Raw genomic sequence first — 13,180 nt, 5'->3', positions numbered from 1 at the left:
GTGAGGTTGGTGAAGGAATTGAAAATAGGAAAAAGTAGAACTTGCCTGAGTTTGTTCTGGAGCACTCTTGCTAATGTTCATGTGATAATTTTTATGTAATAGTGTTAAAAGAGATTATGGTTGCCCATTTTGGAGGTTTAAGGATTGTGAACCTGGTGCAAGTGAGTACACAAGACTTAATGTAAGGTGTGTCCTGTGGAATAACCAAGGCACACTACGGGAATCCATGGTGTGAGAACCATTAGTGAACTGTAGCAGTACTTAATTTCCTCCAGGACCATCTGCACAATCATCTTAATATTACAGGGTAGACCTTGCTACAGCATTTACCCAGCACTGGCACACTGCCACTTACTTAAAATAGACCATTCTTCAACAGCTGAAATGTATTGTTGTGTGTGGAAACTCCTGCCCTAGGCTTACAATGCAAGGGGAAACCCTCTGTGCTGTTGTTTTTGTGTGGTTCTGTGGTCCTTTTATTGAAGGATATGCAACATCCTGATATGCTGAGTGTACACAGCAGTTCTAGGGAGACTTTGTGGTCTGGTGGTTCAGGAATCTTGGCTGTGGGTGATTATTTTTCAGCCACTTGGTTGCTGTGCAGAAAAGACTGCAACACTTCTGGCCAACATGGAGAGTGAAGGGCATTTCTTGTTGGGGGATTGATGGAGCACTCTATTTGTAACTGTTTTTAACCAAAAAGGTCTTACCTGTAATCAAAATAATAAAATTACTTGAGCAGTTCCACTCTAGGACTCCCCAAAAGCATTTGGTTTTGTTCCTGTCTGTGTGAGCTGTGCAAGCTGGAGCTGTTCTGTGTTGAGAGAGGATTAACCTGCAAAAGGTGCCACTGGTGTTTGTTAGCCATCTCCATGGTCAGAAGCCTGGGTGAAGTCTCAGCCTTCAGAACCAAGTTTGCTGGACATATGCTCCGTAGGAACAAGAGCTGAATTCCCAGCTGTATTTCCCAGCTCTCTGTGGAGGTTCCTTATTAGATCACTCACGTCCTGCCAGCCTTCCGAGATCTGATAAGATTGCAGCTTGAACTGTTTAATTTTTCTCGCTGTCATGCAATGCATCATAGTGAGTTAGCTCCATAGCCCTAATCTAATGCTTACTGCAACGAAGCTGAGAATGCATCAATCAATACTTATTGCAGTAAGCAAAGCAAAATGAAGTATTCTTTTGACAACTTCTGTCCATTTCATTATCTCATTTTAAATCACAAAACTATCTCATAAAGTTTTCATACTTCCTTAAAATTTGTAGGCTGTCTGCTTTCATATACATCAGGCTGATGCCAGCAGCTCTCTCCTCTCCCAAACAAGGTTCCATCCATGCATTAGATTAATCTGTTGCATTCCTGTAGCAGAAGGAAGCTGATTCTTTCCTGATGTGTCCAGGCACCTCTGACAGGCAGACCTCTGGACTTAGGAGTGAAAATTTCAGGGAGTAGAAGACTTCAAGCTTGATGTTTTATCGCCTTGTTTGTTTTGTTTTGTTTTTTCTTCCTCAAAAGTAGTCTTGTTTTGTGTTATTTGCAATGCAAGCAAAATTGAGCATCTTTAGTATTGCCATTCTCTAGCATCACTCAGATCACTCAGCCTTACCAGACTCTGACAGGCTGTGCTCTGTCCCAGGCCAGACACAGCTGCAGTTCTTGGATTATACTCATGTTCAAAGTGGAATTTCCTCCCTGAACTCTGTGATATTTTCCCCACTTATATTAAGGCTACTTTCTATTTCTGCAGGAAAGTGTGTCTGTAAGTATACGTGCCCTTTGCACCATTTTTAGAGCAGTATAGTGGAGACTAAATTCCTCCCCCTTTTCTGTAAAACTCAATTTTCCAGAGTTATAGTTTTCTTTAAACATTGCAGACATAAAGAGATAAACATATATAGGTGAGATGAAGAAACAAAGCATAAAGACAGATACCTGTACACATCTAGGCATGAGTTTCTCTTCACACCTTCTGGGACTGAACTGGATGAGTTGTCCCTTTACTTACAGCAGCTCTGTTGGTTTACATGCTCTGTTCTGCATCTGCTCCACGGGAATGAAATGTCAGGGCACAACTTTGTGCTTACTTACATATAACCAGCTCTATGGATGCATGGCCCTCTGGATGGAGGAGAGAGCATCCAAAGCTTGTGACGTGCAGTTGTAAAATTGCAGCTCTTTGCCAGCTAAGAGGGGTGCAGCAAGCTGTTCTCAAAAGCAGGCCATTTTTCCTTGTTTTTGTGAAAAGCTAGAGCTTGACTCTCTCGTTTTTGCTTTTCAGGAAGCTTAGTGCTTTTGGGCTGTCTCCAGCCAAATGCTGATAATAGGCTCTATAAGGGAACTTCTGTGCAATGATTCTTTTAGCAATGAAACTGCATGTAGCAAAAGTGGAACTGACCAAGAGAAGGGTAAGGTTAAAGCAAGCATTTAGACTTTTCCTTTTTAAAGACCTGGTCAGAGTAGATTAAGGCCACTTGAACACACATTAACTATTTAAAATAGAATGACAATGCTGCACTTTTTTCCTGCAAAAATCCTCTAGACTATTGTACATCTAATAAGGATCACTTCTTTTAAAGTCTTTTTCCTGTGGCAGGTATTTGTGTATGAGGCTTGATTTGTAATTGTGCTAGAAATCAAAATCCTTCATTTTAATTGACCTTCCTGACCTTAAAAGAAATGTAAATACTTGCAGAGCATTGCATTTTGTTTTCTTCTGGAAACATTTTAAGGTAATGCACCTGGTTGTCATACTTGGAGAAGTATTTTTTCGGTAGGCCTGTTTCTTTCAGAGGCTAGCGAAATGATGGCAGAGATTTAAAATAGATAGCCCTTTGAAGTTTGTGTGCTGATTATTGAAGTGTGTGGAAAGGAGTTCTCTGACCCATTACAAAATAATTCATTTGCCAGCACAAAGCATAATGCATTCTGATGACACAATTGCAGTACTTCCCAAGTAACTACCCTGGTAGTTCATTTTCTTATTGTTGGAATTCCTATTTGCATGTTATATTTAATTGAAAACTGCATGCTTTGATCTGTGCACGTGTGGAAATACTCATTGGGTTTAACTTGACAGCAAATGTGTATTTACTTTGCAAGTAAGCAAACATTTGGGTGTCTTACAGGCAAATGCATTTTTATCTCACTTGTGTGGGATACTACATCCCTGTACAGCTGCATTTTTCCAAGTTACAGCCAGCCCAGGTATTGGTGGATACTGGTTGCTCAGGTGTTTATCCAGCATATCAGGTTGCAGAGTTTTGAACTGTGCCAGAGTCCAGTTCGTGGTCAGACTTCGGCCTCTGTCCTCAGATTCACTTGCCAATGTTGCCTCTCTTTGGTGACATGATACGTGTTTGTACCAGCTGAGGTTCTTCCAGAGGAAAAGGAAATGAATCTCTGAACTTTGAATAACTTTAGTTTTTGTCAGAGTAAGGCTCTGAGGAGTGATGGAACTCACTCTTTCTTTTGGCAAAGAGATGGTTGAACTTTTCATATGTAACTGAAAGCACCTGGCTAATAAAGTGCTAAAGCCTGAAGTAGGAAGGACATCTCTGGACGGGATGAAGAGTAGAGATAATGTGGGGTAGTGCTTTGACGCAGAATGAGAAGGCAGATTTGTGAGTAGAAGTAAATAAACCAACAGAAAACTTCAAACACTGATGTCTGGGTGTGATCTGCCTGTATTAAAATCAGGCTTGTAAGTTAAAACTAAAATAAGCACAGCTTGCCTTGTAATGGACTTGGGCATTCTAGAAAAGTCTTTTTAATAGAGCTCATATTGTATTTTGAGGTTAAATTACCCCAATAAAAATAATTCCTCTGTGTGCTTTCTGGATATGAAGTTTAATCAGACTGTCTTGGAAAGGAGCCTGGGACTAATACGAACATTTTCTTGATGTGATGTCTGCACATTTGCTCAAGAGGAGTAAAGGTCATTCCCCTGTTGGAATGGAAAGCGCTTCCTAAAGCCTGTTGGCAACACTGGATTTTGCTGCATTTTCTTTATGGTGGTGATGGCATTAAGGTTAAATTTAGATTCACAGCCAAAAGTAGTATGCAAGACAATAGTTAAATTAGCTGTTCTTCATATTCAGTGACTGTAAGTGAAAATTGGGCTGGATGTGGAAGAATTCTTAGTGTTATCACTGACCTCAGTTTTTCCCTATTTTTTATATCTTCTAAAAGCCTTCTGCTTAACAGCTCTTATAATGGTATAAAGGAGTGAAGGTTTTCTTGTATGAGCAGTTCTGGGGACTGGAGTGAAACTGCAGCTTGTACATCCAGTGGGTGGTCACTGGATAGAAGCTCATTTTGGTTATTGCCAAGCTGGGTGGCAATCACTGAGCAGGTAGAACACCAAGCTAGCCAGTCATCCAAACCTGTTAATGTCCATCTTTTTAGGGTGTAAATATTTTAAAGGCAGTGTTTCTTACAGCAGTGCATTCTGGGGGCTTTTTGTGTGTTCAGGATAAAAATGCATGTGACCTTGGTTTACTTACAGTACAAGAAACAAGAACAAATTCCATTGAATAAAAACACATCTGAAAAGTTAAAAAAAATCCTTTTCTACAGATTAAGCCTGGTGCCTTTCTCCTCCCTTTTAAACATTTAAACACACTCTTTACATGATGCTTAAGCTTTTAAGTCAAAGTTATGAGGTGCTTCAGCCAGGCTTGAGCCTGAGAACAAGACCCAAACCAGGACAATAACAAAATGACACAAAGATTGACTCCACCGTGCTTGCTGGATGAAGTGAAAAGTGCTGAAATATAAATCCTATATCCTGGGATTTCACTGCCTGCTGGAACTAATCTCATTAACTTAAAACCACCTGAGGCTTAAGAGACATATACACTGCTGTGAGAAATTATATTTATCTCATCCTAGGGGGAAATCCTTTCCCTCCCCCAGCTTACCTTACTTTTGACTTTGTCATTCTTGAATTACCAGGTCATTTCTCCCCCATGGGAAAGTTGTCATAGCTCACAGCTATGCAATTACTGTCTCTGAAGTTCACTGCTCTATGAATGCTGAGATCACTGTTCGATGGTTTTCTTCTTAAATAATTTCCTAGAGAAAACAAAGACTGGAAAAATAATAGGTTAGCAGTTTACTTAAAGAAAGTTCCTCCAGAGCTACAGGAAAAGATTCCAGAGCTAAGAACACAGCATAAGGCAAACAGCTTACTAAAAGCATTAAGGTGTTTATTGCCTTTGTGAACCAAACACTGAGTTTTCTTTAACCGTTAAAGTTTAAGAGATTGGTGGCCTCTGATAAGTGGTAATTGAATGCAGAAATTTCCAATGCAAGGTTGCAGTTTGAAATCCCATGAGTGTCACCAGGGAGAGCTCTGTAGCTGTGTGGTTGATTGCTGCACTCCCATTTGGATTGAGACTAGATCCCAAATCTGCATTCAGTATTAAATCCAGCCAGTAGAAATATTTTGTTTGACATGGGAGGATTTTGGATAAGGCTTTTACTGATAATCTTGCTGGACTTTGAGAAAGGCAAAATGACCTTGCTCAAGTGTCTTTCAATGTGTGTCTACTTCTGAAATAATGAATAAATCAACTTTGAGTTATCCATTAAACAGCTCAAATATAAAGGGATAGTAAGGAAAAAAAAGGTAACGTTAAAACAGAGTGAGCTCTGAAAACTAAATCCTGAAGGCCTGATCTCTGAGATGGAATGCAGAAAGCCTTATGCAAGGGAAGCTTTTTGTGGTGAACCTGGCCCTTGGGGTGCTGCTCCCAGAGGGGGAGCCCAGAGTATGTTTGTGTTGTGGAGCTGAAAGTTACTTGCACTGAAATGGAGGTGCCAGCTTCTGTGACTAAGAGAAATGACCACTGAGTCAAACTCCACATCATTTCTGTAAAACCCAGCTCAGAAGGTGATTTGTGGGTTTGAATGATGGGTCTGTCAAAGTTCACTCTTCACAGTGGTTTATTGGCCCTGAGTCACCATTTCACTGACCAGCCATTTAAATTGTTCTGTGTTGATAGAGTGTATATAGAGACAGCAATAGATGCAGTTGTAATTGCAGACCACTTACATTAATTAAAAATGATAATATAAGCTTCTGCTTCTCTTTCATCTGCATGGGATGAAAGTGATCTGGTCTGTTGATGGGAATGCCCCGTTAATCCTCCATTAATGCCCTGTATTTAAGGGCCCACAAAGAGGTGTGTATGAGCAAATAGTGAAGTGCATTAATATCTCTGAATTAGAAGTCCATGTAATTATGGTGCTAATTATGTGTTGTTGTGATCTTGTCTAGAGGTAAGTGAATTTGGTCAAGTGGTTTTGTTTAATTTTGTCAAGTAATGAATAAATCAGTGAAGTTATAAATGGCTATTGCTATTGTAAAGAATAGAGTCTGAGGTGGTGAATGTCGCTGAACTCTAGTGTACAATCCCTTTTCAGTCCTGCATAAATGAGTGCAGCATATTCCAGTTTATTTAGTGATGGACAGGTTGTTAGTTCTTAAAATAGCTAAGGAGTAGGAACCTGACACCTTGAATGATTTATGTGGGTTTTTTGTAAGCTTGTTTCTGTTTTGTAACCTTTAAAATGTGGGTTTTATGAGTGATATCATTAAAATTTATACTCCCTCTAGTATGTGATGTTTGTCATTATTGCTCTGCTGGGCATCCGGATCACCTGTCTGAATTATAAAGCAACCTTCCTTGGAGCTAAATTGTAATTTTCTTTCCAAATGTGTGCTGACTTCATTATTTTTCATTGGTACTCCCTTACCAGAGTAGAGGCCAGAATCTGGCCTTTTCTGCTTTCCATCCAAGTGGGAAAGGTTGCTAGGAGTAACTGTGTATTTCTAGGAATGAGATACGACGGGTCATTTAACTTAGGAAATTTGATATCAATCAGAAAAAACTTCCAGAGAATTTGTTTTAAAGTGTACTCTATTTTTTCTTCTTTGTTAACTCAGACTGATATGCTCAGGAGGTGATTTAATGATGTGCTGGGCTTTGTTATGGTAATTTAAAAGAGTTTCAGCAAAGAGTGAATCTCAGAAAAAAAATGCTGATACTGAAAGTGAATCACAATCCTTGATTCCATCAATTGAGACTCTTAAAGATCTTATACACCAGGAAGGATTTTGTAAAAGGCTTCAGAGTTGTGCCTTTAGTCTGCATCCTCAACTTGAAGGTGCCGAAAAGCTTTTTTCTGGAAAGCTCCACAATACTCTCAAAAAGTTTTGGGTGTTTTTTTTAGCTAATTAATCCAGTGAAAAACAAGTTTTTCTGAGCCATGGACTACTCCTCTGGTTCTCTAAAGGCTGTCAAGCAAACTGCTCTGTAACTCATGAATATAACCCATCTCTCTCTCTTCTTTCAAGAAATGAATGATTTATTCAATGTTTGTTGTATATTGATTAGCAGATTGTGGTATAGAGTAATTCATTGCAAACTTCCCAAACATGACTTACTAGCCAGCTTTCTTCCAGAGGTGAGATGGAGTTGTTTTCTGACCAGTACAACTGCAGATGTTTTAGTTTTTTCAAACCAAGCCTGTTTGCCTAGAATCAGATAATCGAGTCAACCATTAACCCAGCACTTCCCAGTCCTCCACGAGCCCATGTCCCCCAGTGCCACATCTTGTAAATACCACTGGGCATGGGGTTTCAGCCACTTCCCTGGGCACCTGTGCCAGGGTGTGACACAGCTTTTAGTGAAGAAATTTGTTCTAATAGGCAGTCTAAAACTTGCCCTGGCACAACTTGTATCAGTTTCATCTTGTCCTTTTGCTTGCTGCTGGGGAGACCACCCCCACTTGGCCACAGCTTCCTTTTCAGGTGGTTGTAGATACTGATGAGGTTCCTTTTCTCCAGGCTGAACACCCCCAACTCCCTCAGCTGCTCCTCAAAGGACTTGTTCTCTCATGCCTTCCCCAGCTTCATCTCAGAAGATGCTAGAGCATGCAAAAGAGCTGGGATTCGGGCTTCTTGTAGCAATGCCACTAGGACAGGTGGTTTTTGTTTGTGTGTTTGTGTTTTTCTTACAAAACCTTGCCATTGTAATACAAATGATTTACTGATGTTAACAGAGGATAAAATACTAATTTCAGTGCAGCCTCAGGCTACCATGATATATTCAGTACTGTCACCTAGTTTCATTGAAAGATATGTGATATAGCACTAGAAAACAAGTTTGAACAACAAAATATGTGTTACTGTTGGAAAACATAAGAATGGAATGTGTCAGATAAGAGTTATGTCAGAATAAGTGCACTCAAGCACTCGACCCTCAAGCCAGTGGCCTCTTCCTGAAATACTTGGTATCATGTTCCCTGTTGTTGCAGTTATTAAAATTCCTTGTCTGCTTCTGTTCCCAGAATGATTATTCTCTCAGTATTTGCAAGGCAAGTTCCCTGTCATGTTACAGATTTCCCTATTTATTTTTGTAATAAAGAAAATGTGAGCATCAGAGGTTCCTGCAATGAACACTTCCAGCAGCATAATTCCTACAGCTGGAAGGAAGGCTCTGTGTGTTTGCACTCCTAATATCAGCTAAGGTCTTTTTCAATATTCTTGTCCTCTCACCACACACACTGCAACTAGACTTTGATTAAAGTAATGCTATCAGGTTGAAGTTTAATTTGCTCTATGCTACTTACACGTACTTTAAAATTGTGAGTGGACTCCATAGATAAATGTCAGTGAGATGGTGAAGGAGGTGGAAGGAAGAGCTGTGATGGTGATTAAAGGAGGCTGAGTTGAGTTTTTCATAGGGTTAATGCTTTCCAAATTGGAGGCTATAAGATTGAAAGTGAAGGGCACACTCCTTGTTGAGGGAAAGTGGTGGAGTGATCCTAACACAGAATCTCATTAAAGCAACTGTCAGGATTCCTCTATTTTACCATCACCTCCCCTATTCTATAAGAGTCAGCTGTCGTTTGGAGTGAGCATACTGCCAAAGAGGCATTTACAAATAAATGAAAAATGTCACATTTGATTTTGCTGCTTTCAGAGGACTCCGTGTCAGCTTTGTCACAAACCCTTTGTTATTCTCTCTTTCAGATCTCGTCTGGACTTTGGAAATAACTTGGGTTCTTGGATTCCTTCTGTTGTCCCGGGGTAAGATCCCTGGATTATGACTTTTTATTAACATTTGTGCAACAGTTAAATAACACTGACTTTTCAGTGCCTATGAAGGATGAAATGCTAGAAGTTCTTACCAATTACCTTATGAGTGTGTATAGAAGCTGCATAATACAATCCACGCTTGAGAATACCACTAAAAACCAGATTTATTTCGTAGTTTCTCCTATAGAAGTATTTGCACATTATGGTAATTACTATGCAAAATGTTGTGTGCTGTTCTAGTAGCCACATAAAATATAAATAGCTATGTGGTTTTATTTGTTTCTAAAGAATATGTACTTCTAAGTTGATAGTGTTCTTTTTTCCCATATTTATAATTTCTCACTCTTCCACTGTATGTTAGATGGTTATAGTGCATTTTGCTGCTTGTAAGCATATCAAAAGGTAAGTTGTTTTTCTTACGTATTTGCTGGCTCTGTAAGTGAACTTAATGTGCAATATCAGTCTACTCCTTTTAATGCAAAAGCATTACCATAAGATTGGATATCTGTCGAAATGTCATTACAAGAAATAGTTGAGATGGTTTAGATACGAAGTATCTAAACTACAATCACATCTAACAAAACTAGTTGTTTTTTTCTTCAGTTTTTGAGATTGCAATCAAAAATACAGTATTTTACTAAAACTGCTGTGAAAGAAACTTCATTAACATCCAGAGAAATACCTGTGATCCTTTAAATAGGAGTTGAAGATTTTTGAAGACAGACCTAGTGCTACATTTAAGAGTAATTTTCATCCTTGCTGCATTTTCTGTGATGTCCAGGAAGTGTAACCTGCAAATAGTAATAGGACAAGAGATTACTACTTTCCACTAACTTCAACAAATAAACTCACACCATATAGAAAGAATTGGTTCCTGATGGCTTTGTATTTCTGAAGGGATTCTTCAATAATGATTCACACGCCTTTTGCAATCTGGCAAACAGCCAAAAATCCCTTATTCAATGCATGTTTTTTCATAGCATATTTAAAAAAAAAAACTTGCTGCATTTTATCACTATTGCTATTATCAGATTTTTAAAAAAACAAGAGAACTGAAGAAAATCACTTTGGTGTTGCTTCTGCACTCTGGAGACTCCTAGGAAAGTGCGGAAGAATTGGACTCTGTAAGGGAATCAGGAACAATTTATGGTGTCACTTGCCTTATGCACAAGTTTTGCTTCTATTCCTCTTTCAGCTGGGATTTTAATGGAGCTTGATGAGCTCTACTTTAGCACTGCTGAAATTTGCTTTCATTGGTGAATGCATATTTGTCAGCTGTTTATGCATTTTTAATACATTGTATTTCATGTCTAGTTTTTGCTGTTCTGATATACCTTTTGCTTAATTAGTATGAAATGTGTTGAATTTGTTCTAAAAGAAAATTTAAAATGAATATTTGAAATAACTGTTGTTTCCTGACAGCTCAGCCTTTTTATTTTTCTTCTTTTAACTAGAAATCAAAACTTGTTAACTAGAACTTCCAAAGAGCACCCTTAATTTGTACTTTGGACAGTGTTGTTTACATGGTAGTACAAAGTTTGTGACAAAGCTCTGTATAGCAGTCTCTAATACTGCGTTTGCAGCAGTGGGCTGCCCAGCCTTGCTGTTCTTCTTTTGTATTAGAAGAGTAAAAAAAAAAAATCTAAGATGTGAATCTGTAAAGACAGAAAATTAATTCTGGCAGTGTGGAAGATGATGACATAGTTTCAAGGAATGAACCAGACAGTTCAAGGCTGTTATATTGGTGTAATTAATTAATATTACTGTAAACAGAGATGGAAGGAAGTAAAACTGGGAGGAAAATAAAGAAGTCATCATTGTCAGTGCTGTTCATTCCCCAAACTCTGCCCTCCTGTTTGGCTTATACAGTAAATTGCTTTGAGGTAACTCTAAATGGAAATCTGTAGCACTTCACATCTAAATGGGGCATGCACTTAGTGGTAAAGCAGTGCTGCAAAGGCCAATCCAGAATTCTCCCAAAATGCCTTGGAACAAAAATATGTTTAAATATGACTTAGCAGATTTGCAGAAGCTTAGACTTTCACTCACCAAATTTTCAGTCAAGCACATTTGATCGTGTTACTGATGTTGATGTGTCCCAGCTTCTACAGAGCTGAGCATACTCTGATCCATGGTTGTGCAGATGTAAATATCTGTATCCCAGCTGTTGGCATATATGGGAATTAGTTCCATATATTAGTCTGAATCGTGAGATTGCTCTCAAGTGCTGGGTGTCCCTACAAGCAGTGGATGAAATATCATGGCTGACAACATTGCCATGAGTTAGAAAATAACTTTAGTGGGAGATTGTCTGAGGTCTCCACCCAGCAAATAGCAAAGACAGATTAACAAAGTGAAACAGAAACACGTGAACACCACCACTGTGCTTATTCAGTTCAGTGCAGAACTTGAAGGCTGGGAATGAGCCTAGGAAGAGCTAATTTGACTTAGCTGTTCTTGCCAACAGTTGTTTAGCTCCTGGACCCAGAATATTCTTTCACCCTATTTCCATACACAAATGTCTCTCTTCCTTTTTAATTTAAGAAAGGTGCTGTATTTCTAAGTCATGGGGATGCTGGTCTCATTTCAGCAGGATAAATCATAGACCCTTCCTAGTGCCCAAATACACGACTTTTCATGGAATAAGACACCTTTTCTGTGTATGAAGAAAAAATAATTGACAGAGGAGAGGGTGGGGGAAGTAAGGGATGATAACCTGGTCAAGTAGGAAAAGATAAGGTTTAGAGGGGTTATAATTAATAAGTTTGTCAATTAAGTTATTACAATTTCATCTTAGAAGATGCACTTTAAAATCCTGAGGATCATTCCTAGTTGAAATCAGTCCACTTTTTAGCACCTCTTCTGATTTGCACCGTGTTATTTCTTAAATTCCATATTATTCCATTGAATTCAGAGAGGTCACTCATGGAATAAGGAAATTGTTCCTCACCTCTTTGTATCTGAGGTTCTGCTCTGTGCTGCTGCCCCCTCTTAGCTGTTACAAAACACTGTTATTTTTGAAGTGTCCTCTGAAGTGTTTTGCGTTTTGGCTTTGTAAATTGCAAGTGATGTAATAGAACTCACAGCAGAAAGGACATGTGGAGAAGACAATGCTAACAAACAATTTGCAGCTCCTCATTGCCATGGCTGAATGACTTGGTTTTAGGTAATTTGCTATTCAAACAGGAATAATGAGGTAAAACGTGTTTTACTCATTTTCATTGTGGCACAATGGTCAAGCCTGAACCACTTAATTTGAGGGGGTTGGACAGGGCAACAAAAATTGCTAATCATGTGCTTAATTGATCGTTCTCCCACGACTGCCTCTAGCTGTTGTGTGGTAACGATGGTCTGAGAGAGTAACCATCAGAAAATTGCTGAGACCATACAGGAACATACCAGGAGTGGCTTAATGGTGAAGTGGTTTAATTGCTGCCAACTCAGCAGAGCAAAGGCAGGGGCCAAAACTCATGTGCTGAACCCTAGAAACCTGAGTTTTTGGTCAAAACCTGACTTGAAATGCATGTGGTGTGATTGTCTCTGCATAGTCTATTTGGAGGGGCAGGGAAATGTCTTTGACTGCATTTCCCGGGGTTGTTATTTTAGCATGAGCATCTTGGGAATGTTTTCAGCACAGAAAAACATTAGCAGGACCTAATGCATTTTGAGCTTTCTCTATGAAATTGTAGTATTTTTTTAAGCAACAAATAATGATAATTACAGCTGGGGTTGGTAGTTTATTTTTTTTTTTTACATTTCCTAGAACAAAAGTGTTTGAAATCCCATTCAGAATTGGTTTTCAAGTTCATATGCCTGCATATAGATTGGAATTACTGTAAGAAAGATCAATGAATTGCCATTCTGGTAATAGTATTGGCTGTATTTGATAAGTATGTCCTTGGGCTTTTCTCAGAATTATAGCTAAATTTGAGTGCCGAATACAATTCCTGTGAGTCTTCTGTAGCTGTAGAAACAGGTTGTGCAAACTTGTCACCAATAACAGTGGTCTCCAGTAGAGCAATGGTTTTGTACAATGTCTTCATATAAAAGAAACAAATACAGACTTCCAT

General features: G+C 38.9%; 1 protein-coding gene across 4 annotated transcripts in view; it reads left to right on the top strand.

The window, feature by feature from the left end:
- Positions 1 to 13,180, top strand: part of NAALADL2 (N-acetylated alpha-linked acidic dipeptidase like 2) — a 421,951-nt gene that overhangs the window by 16,021 nt on the left and 392,750 nt on the right. For 2 of the 4 annotated variants that reach the window (XM_042041850.1, XM_042041851.1), the window contains exons 2-3: positions 9,045 to 9,101; positions 9,472 to 9,512. The gene's annotated coding sequence lies outside the window, so the exon portion shown is untranslated. The remainder of the gene's footprint in view (positions 1 to 9,044; positions 9,102 to 9,471; positions 9,513 to 13,180) is intronic. The other 2 variants (XM_042041852.1, XM_042041853.1) reach the window with 1 other exon arrangement.

This window comes from Corvus kubaryi, unplaced genomic scaffold (genome assembly GCF_017639235.1).
Source record: "Corvus kubaryi isolate FWS band 111438036 unplaced genomic scaffold, C.kubaryi_AGA036_p1.0 37397, whole genome shotgun sequence".
In the NCBI taxonomy this organism is placed as follows: domain Eukaryota; kingdom Metazoa; phylum Chordata; class Aves; order Passeriformes; family Corvidae; genus Corvus; species Corvus kubaryi.
The sequence above is the reverse complement of the archived record's forward strand: the minus strand, read 5'-3'. Positions and strand labels throughout refer to the sequence as shown.